Raw genomic sequence first — 9,133 nt, forward strand, 5'->3', positions numbered from 1 at the left:
AATGTTGTGTTCTTATGTTCATGAGGAGAATAGCAATACTGTTGATTTGTGTTTTTAGAAGTTCATTAGAAATAAAAAGCTCTAACTTTTTTATCTTTGTTATGTTTGTTTTTCTCTAAAAATGAGTTTTTCAAACGGCAAACGAAGAGGTGGGTAACAGATCCCTAACGGAAGGCACCTCAGGTGGGCAAAGTGTTAAGTTTTGAACCACGGGTAGGTAAAGTGAAAACGAGCCTAATCCCAGGTGGGTTTACTGTAATTATCCCTATATATATATATGGCTTTGTGAAATTATGACTGATAGGTTCATTTAACACACACACACATACACACGCACGCTTGTGAATCCACACCTCACTCTTTATCATTCTAACACACACACACACACACACAAAGAGAGACGCTTGTGAATCCACACCTCACTCTTTATCATTCTAAATGTTGGAATCACACACACACACACACACAGACGCTTGTGAATCCACACCTCACTCTTTATCATTCTAAATGTTGGAATAAATGTTGGAACACACACACACACACACACACAGACGCTTGTGAATCCACACCTCACTCTTTATCATTCTAAATGTTGGAATCTCACACACACACACACACACACACACACACACACAAACACTTGTGAATCCACACCTCACTCTTTATCATTCTAAATGTTGGAATCACACACACGCTTGTGAATCCACATCTCACTCTTTATCATTCTAAATGTTGGAATTAGATCTTTGGTACATATGGTTTTATTCTCAGGATTAAATTCCTAAATGTAAAACCATTTGTGAGAGATATGATTTTAGCCTAAATGCTGGAATTAATGAAACAAATAGATTATCACTCTAAATGCTAGAATTAGAATTTAGAATCTGTAGTGTCTCATAGTTAGCATCCAAGTAATTATTCGGTAATGCAAAAGAATTGGAAAAAAAAAAAAACAACATAACACAGCACATATGAACTAAGAAGATAGAGAGAATAGAAGTAGACACTAAAATATTGAGAGAATCACAGAGAAGACGGAGAACTTACCTGTACACAGTAGACGTAGAACGAATTGATGAAACCTTCAGAGAAACGGCGAATCGATGAAACCTTCAGAGAATTGGTGAAACTGAGATTGAATTAGCGATACCAAGATTGAATCGGCGATACCTTCAGCAAATTGGTGACTCCGAAATACAAACCCAATAAGTTGAGATGCTAGATGAAACAATAATGCTTTGCTCTGAGTTGAACTAAACTAATTCGGTGTACGAGATAAAATAAAGAGGAGAGAGCGAGGAAAAAAAAAAAAATGAAGGAGAGTTTATAGATTAGTGATGATGGAATTTGTGAAACGGTAGAGAGGAAATTGGTAGTGGCTCATGATTTATGAATGGGAAGAGAATAGAGCAAAAGGGAAGAAGGGAGAGCAAAAAGTTTGGGAGAGCAGAGATGGAGAAGCAATGAATGTGTGGCTGAAAGTGAAGATGAAGAAATATTTTAATTAAGATGAGAGAGAAAGATGAATAAAAAATAATAAACACCATTTGCCATTTTGATCCGTACTGTGCCACAGATGAGAGTATATTGCAACATGTTTCATAATTTTTTGGCATTTAACACACTTCATGATGATCTATTTTTGGTGTTTGGTGTGTCAAATGCTAAATATTTGGTATTTGGCACACATGATGGTAATGCTCTTATAGTAGTCAATTTACAATGCTTTTAAGCTTATGGATGAATAAAATTCTAGCATTATCTATAAATTTAAAAAATATAACCAAAAGAAGAAGAAAGAAAGTGATTTAAGTATTGTGTGTTGTATGCAAATTATGTAGAAGTTAACCATAGCAAGCAGCAACCATAGACACAAACGCACGTGAATTTCAGGCATCACAGGATTTCGAATAATGTAACACGCACGTGCACGTACTTACACAAGGATTATCATATGATTAGAACAATCAAATTGAACAAAACAATTACAATACTCATATATATCAGTATGGAACATAGTTTACATCCATTTCTACTTGATCCAGATGAAGACATTCCGTGAACTTTTCCCAGAGTACACAGGAGGAATCAAAATCTTCATAGAACAATGAGTTTCCTATGCAGCTGCTCTCCAGTAATACCCTCAACTCCATGTCCATGTCCATGATCATGATCATGAAATATAAGTGTCAAAATTCCTACCAAACATAGCACAGAACCCACAAGAAGTTTGTCATACCGCTCCACCCAGTGAAATTTGAGCTGACTGGCACCATAAAATGATAGAGCCACAAGCGAGGTCATCACAGTTATGGTGCTGCAAATCCAATATCAAACTGTGTCAGGCTTGGTAATGGCAGCAAAGTTTCCCATAATTTTAATTTCACACAATTCAGCACCAGGAAATGATGGCTGACATCCAGGTCAATTAGAAACATGTTGCATATTAGAGGATTAAATATAGATTGAGAGTATCTGTTGTAATAGTAGTAACTGTAATAATAATAGTAGGAAAAAAGAGAGGACATTTCAATATAGATTGTACATGCACCCCTGCCAGAATGAACCCTTTTAGGGGTTTGCAAAGCTTCTTTGCTTCAAAACAATGATGGTATAATCTGACTAACTTATTACTTTCTTGAATTGCTTTAAAAATTTTCAACAACCAAGTAATGAGATAATCAAATAGATCAAAACAAAGTAACAAACACCCAAAATATAACTTTAAGTGATACCTGAATAGCAGCACAATGATAGCAAGCACCATCATGGAAGATGAATTTCCAACAGCAAGAAATACAGGAAGTGTGGTTGCACAGGGTGACAATGCAGGAACAAGTACAAGACCAGCAACAGCCATTTTCTCCATGGGTTGGTTATGAGAATGACTGTGACCACCCTTTCCAGATAGAAACAGCAAGACATAACTACCACCAAGAATTACAAGCAAAAGTGAAGCTAGTTTATGCACTGTTTCTTCACCAGCAATAGTATTTGCCATGGTGATTGCTGTTATACCAAGAAGTGACGTGGATACCACATGCAAAACTGCTCCAAATGCAGCTGCGTGAAGAGAATAAAAGCAAAGATGATTTATCAAAACCATTGATACAATGATTTATCAATACAAGATTGCTATTTCTACTTGTACCAGTAATTTCAATCTGTTATTAAAGAAAATACCAAAAAAAAAAAAAACACAACCTTCTACATTGATCAGGCTTGGTTATAATTTTGGGAAAAAATGCAAAAACACCCACAAACTTTGGGTCAAAATCAAAGTGATTCTTCTAATTTAAAATTAGAATTCCTTGATATTCGAGAATGCCGAATTGATCATTCTAAATTGTCTTATTTTTAGTTGAAAAATAATTTTTTTAGTGAATTTTTAATTAATAATCATTTTTATTTTCTGTTTTCTTCTTCTTCACCAAGACCACCATACAATGCTAGCATTAACCCAGTAACCCAAAATGAGAGAAAAACATAAATGAATTTTTTAAGATGAAACTTTTATTAAATTTACTCTAAAATGAATCTTTTATTAAAAATAAGACAGATATTAGACAGAAGGATCAATTTGAGCACTTCTTGAAACTAACTTCCCTCAAATTAAAGAACATGAAACTGGTTTGATTATGGCCCAAATTCAGAAATTTTTTTTTTTTTTTTCCTTATACTTTGTGCAAGGATTATCCAGATCAAGAGTTGGAACTGTGGGAGCCAAACCCATCCAAATTGTGAAATCATTCCCCAAATAAAGGTGCAAAAAGGTGGAGTTTGGAAGGCCTAGCCCAAGTCAAACCCATGTACTCTAAGGCTGGATTGATATTTACTAGACCTTAATTACCTGGCAAATGGTAGAACCAAACACATGGTAGAACTGGGCTGGTCTATGTTGGATATTTATGCGTGTGTGTGTGTGTGTGTACAAGCCCATCAGCTAAGTGGGCTTTTATCTTACCAAATTCTTTTACTTATCAAAAAAATGTTGGATAGATCGAGGCATCTGGGTCATCTTTTGCTACCTCCACCCAATCAATTTAAGCCAAGCCATGAGCCATGGCTTCCCCAAATTTATCTGCAAGTCAAAGAAGGATGAAAAGGCTACGGTAGTTGAGAACAATACAAAGCTTAGCCAAAGAAGGATGAAAAGACTAAGGGTGGTTGAGAACAATAAAAAGCTTATAAATTGCATAAATCTACACCCCCCCATTTCTTAAAAACTTGGAAAGACTCATGTCCTTTAGCAAATAGCATAACCCAAAAAGGCAATTATGACACAATTAGAATAAGAAGCTCAACCTACGAGCCAAAGAAGGATGAAAAGGCTAAGGTGGTTGAGAACAATACAAAGCTTATTGATTGCATATGTCTACAGACCCACGTTTCTTAAAAACTTAGCAAAGACTCCTGTCCTTAGAAAGTAAAATGAGCATAACCCAAAGGCAAAAATAACACAATTAGAATAAGAGCTCAACCCTAAAGTATCAAGATCTAACTGACAAAGATCTGATGTTGAGTAATAATTTACATTATTATCAATTTGAGCCATTAAAAGAAGTTAAAAATAAAATTCATCAATTTAACCCATCATGGTTCCCCCACACACCCCCCCCCCCTTTTTTTCTTCTCTAAAGATATTTTCTCACTTGAAATTGACATGTCATCCACAGCAGACAATTGCCTGACACCCAACAAATAAATAAATCAATCTTAACAATTACCCCCCAGTAAAGAGTTTCTTCACATGCTTATGATTGGTGGCAGAAACAGAATGATGACACCATGCGAACAAAATTGATTCAGACCATCCCACCACACAAACTTTCTACGACAAAGCATATACTTTTTTTTTATAAGTAATGCAGTACAGGAAAAACTATGATTATCATTAGGGTAGCCAACCTAAACAGTGTAAGTTATATACTCATAGTGTTGGCCAACAGGACAAGGTATCAAAGCAGCACAAAAAATGTATAGAAGGCTTAAATATCCAGGTATAAAAAGGACTCATGTATTGAACACACAATTTGATGGATGGGCAAGCTGGCCAAAGATTCACTCCACTTATTTCTTCACTTTTGATAAACTATAACCCCACCCCCTCTCCCGGGCAGGGAATCCCCTATCCAACCCACCCTTGATAGGCCAAGCTTGTATAATATTCTCTCTTTTTTCTCATTTTTTAGATTGGTAAGCTTTTATAATATTCTTATAACTGAGATACAGAAGATACATATTTAGTTATAACTCTCCTAGTGAAGTAGCTCACCTCTTACAACAGGGACATCAGAACCACATAATGGAGGGACATCTCATGTTATTTTCTATTGGTAATTACACATGCACTCGGTGGGTTCAATTGGTGGGTCTTGAACCCATGACCTCGCTTTCCACCTTGCTCTTACAAGGGAGGGACAAGGTGCCATCAAGATAGAGCTCAGCCAGTAACTTTGAAGGACAACATCTCCCAATCGTAAAGACTATGAACTCTGACCACAAATCATCTAGACAGCATCAAAATAAGCCAAAGACGAGTGATGGTACTTGACTGGTGCTATACGTGTAAGAGGTGTGGGAGTCGGTGGATCATCTCTTACTTCATTGCTCTATAGCTTGGCAGTTGTGGTCCATGGTCTTCTGCTTGTTTGGTATTCAATGGGTTATGCCTTGTACTGTTCTTGGGTTGTTTGAGGCTTGGCAAGGAAAGTTTGTGCGACATCGTCATATTGATGTTTGGAGACTAGTGCCTCATTGCTTGATTTGGTGCATTTGGCGTGAAAGGAATGCTAAAGTTTTGAGAGTTGTGAACGCTCTTTGCTGGAAATTAAGTCTTTCTTCTTACACACTCTCTTTGAATGGAGTGTGGTTTTTTCTCATTTTTCTTGTTATTCCTTTTCTTTGTTTCTTGACTGTTGTTCTTTTGTTTCTTGATTTGTGCCCCATAGTACATCCCCAATGTACTCGGTTTGACAATCTTTCTATTCTTAATAATATTCTTACGTTATTTATCAAAAAAAAAAAAATAAGCCACAAGAAACTACTTGAATAAAGAATATACCCCATCTATCTATCAAACCATCATCTAAACTTCCAACTTCTCTTCCAAAACACTTCAATGTTTTCCTTCATTGGGGCGGGGCTGTCATGCAACTACATTTAAATTTTGCCAGTTACTGAGTTACATGCTCTTCAATTTGAATAAAGCATATAACAACCAACAAAGGAAAGACAACAGATTTTCACCAAATATCGATCATGTTGTTGGAAAAACCACAGTGCCTAAGTGTGATCTATCCTTCAAAATAAAAAATAGTAGGATTATATGCAGTACTCTCCAGGGGGATGGAAGGCAATCAAATTAAAGAAATAATTTGTCTCATACCACTACCATCAATCAACAAAAACCAAGCCTTAGCCCCAAAGTTTGAGATAGTTATGGAGATTGGCTTCATGTATTATTTTCCGCCATTCTATTATATTTAAAGTCATGCCCTTTTTTCATTTCCTCATTTCAAATCCTATATTTCCACCTTATCTATCTACACTCGTTTTATGGAAATATATAGACTCATTTATGAACATGTTGCTTCATTATATACCAACATTCAGTACCATAGAGCTCAATTGGCACCTCCTCCCCATGCAAATGCTAGGTGGAGAGTCTGGTCATGAATTCAAGACCATTAAGTGCGTGTGTTAAAAAAAAAAAACATTTTATCAGTTTATTTTACAAAAGCCTCGAAACACAAAGACATTGTTGGCCTCTTGTATGAGGAGAACTAGTGTTCAAATCCCCCTTCCCCCAAAGAAAAACATTCAGCCCCGTAGAGCGTAGGTAATCTTCTAGCATTTATAAAATTTTCTCTTTAACATAATAGGTATTCTGGTTCACAAAATACTCATGACGAGCTTCTCCACTTCGTCCACCTGCTCTTATCTTATGATTCACATCCTCCTCAAACTCTCCATCTTTATGAATTATTGATCCAAGATATTTGAAAACTGAAAACTCTAGCTCTTTGGTATCTCTAAACCACCAAGTCTTACAGCCCCCCTTGTATTCCATCCAGTTTGTTTTAGTTCTACTAGCCAAAAGCCTTTAAATTCTAAAGCATCTCCCAAAAATTCCTAACTTGACATTTAACTCCACATCAAGTTTCACCCACTAAAACTACATCATTCGGAAAAGAAAAACACACCAAGTAATTTCATCTTGAATCGATTCAGCGAGCTCATACATGACATGACTAAAGCAAAGAGAAAAATGGACTTGATAGTAAATTCCTTTGCAATGCCTCCACTTGTCATGTTCAAACTAGATCTCTTACAAGCATACAATTAATGAAATGCATATAACATAAAAATGCATGGGAAGCTAGCTTTTTAATTTGGGAAGCATAAAAAAGTATAAAGAGAGAGAATGAGAGAGAGAGAGAGAGAACGTACTGACGAGGAGAGTGCGGGAAAGGGTCCATTTCTGGGCGCGCCGACGATGGAGAAAGGGAGCCAGTGCGTGGGAATGAAGGAATGAAGAAGCGATACCGTCGCGATTCCTCCGATTGTTGACAGATCTTCCGCGCTTATACTTCCCAATGCCATTACCCTTCTTTCTTTCTTTCTTTCACTCTTTTTCTTTTCTTCTTTCAATTCTTTCTTTCACTGATTTCGATTTCTCTAATTTCTGTTTTGAGCAACACCTTCTCACAACTGAACCATCTACATCAACAACAACAACATATGGTTCTAAAAATAAAAATATCTTGTTATGAGATCTGAGAAAACTGATAGGTGCTGGTAATTTTTACTACTTTTACTTTTACTGCTTCTTCTATTTTAACGGCTTCTTCTTTTAATCGAGTTGAGACTTGAGAAGACGGGTCCCATCCCTATTCTGTCTAAACAAATTGATGATTTATTATATTCTATCAAAAATAAATAAATAAATTGGGTGATTTTATCGATTATCACGTTACCAGTTTTTGGTTTTGGCCTTTTCGCTAAACTTGGTGGGCTTCGGTTCGGTTATCAAGTTTCATCTTTTTTTATAGAAACTGTGGGGGGAGAAAACCCAGCCCAACTTATTGGGCCCAAGTCCCTGAATCAGGAACACTCTTCATCCGAGGAGATGGGGCCCTCAGTCGGATGCCCACGCCAATGGAGGATGCCTGGAGATGAGCACGCATACCATCCGAGGAAATGCTCATATGTCCGAGTAGCCATGCGTCCTCGGATCCGAAGAGGTTTGATCAAACACGAGTATGGGAGGTTCAACTGATCTATTTGACAAGTGTCAAGAGGGAGAGGGACCTCGGACACACATAAAGATAACGCAACAGAGAAATATCAAGGAGGCATACTCCAACCACCACATTTAATGCACTGCACCTAACTTCCTGGCCGCATTTATGTGGATAGGACCCCTGAACAGTGCTTTCTCAGCTACCGCCACTCACATAAGGCTAAAAGTGGGGTGATGGGACATGTACTCAAGTAGGTGCCTGGATGATGAACAAATGGACGGAGGAGATGTAAGAAGGCAATGCTATATAAGGGAAGGGTACCTCTGATAGAGGGGATCGAAAAATAGGAGAGGAAAAGGATATATGAGATAGTTGTAGCCCCAGGAATTGTAACCTTATATGATCAATGAAAAACATCTCTTCGGACGGAGTATTCATATTAGTCCGAGAGCACATTAATCCAAATCTTCCCATTCGCATCGCTGTTTGATATTGTTATTTTCATCATTAGCCTAGCTCTTTCACCCACTCTCTACAAAATTTATTGTTTTGGGCTCGGTGGGCCAAGGACCCATACCTTTTTGACTTGGGCTGCAAAAACTGACCCTACAATTGGCGCCGTCTGTGGGGAGAGCTTGTGCAAGAGTGAAAACAACAGTTGTTGATGGCAGAACAAGGTGAACAGCAAGCAGAATCCAGGGCATCTCAACACGTGGACCATTCCGCCCGCCAAGAGAAGAGACAAAATCGTGAGGGTAGCGTACATACAGTGCGCCTTAGCCAGGGCCAATCGCAGAGCGGAAGTCACATGTCCCATGCAAAGAAGAACCGCGACTTGCAACTGGAAATAGAAAAACTAAAGAGAGAGCTGCGCCATGCAAAGAGGA

The 9,133-nt window shown here is 37.6% G+C and overlaps 1 pseudogene; it reads right to left on the minus strand.

The window, feature by feature from the left end:
- Positions 1–1,869: 1,869 nt before the first annotated feature.
- LOC136062420 (uncharacterized) lies at positions 1,870–7,811 on the minus strand (annotated as a pseudogene).
- Positions 7,812–9,133: the final 1,322 nt, after the last annotated feature.

The sequence above is a fragment of the Quercus suber genome, unplaced genomic scaffold (genome assembly GCF_002906115.3).
Source record: "Quercus suber isolate HL8 unplaced genomic scaffold, Cork oak 2.0 scaffold_412, whole genome shotgun sequence".
In the NCBI taxonomy this organism is placed as follows: domain Eukaryota; kingdom Viridiplantae; phylum Streptophyta; class Magnoliopsida; order Fagales; family Fagaceae; genus Quercus; species Quercus suber.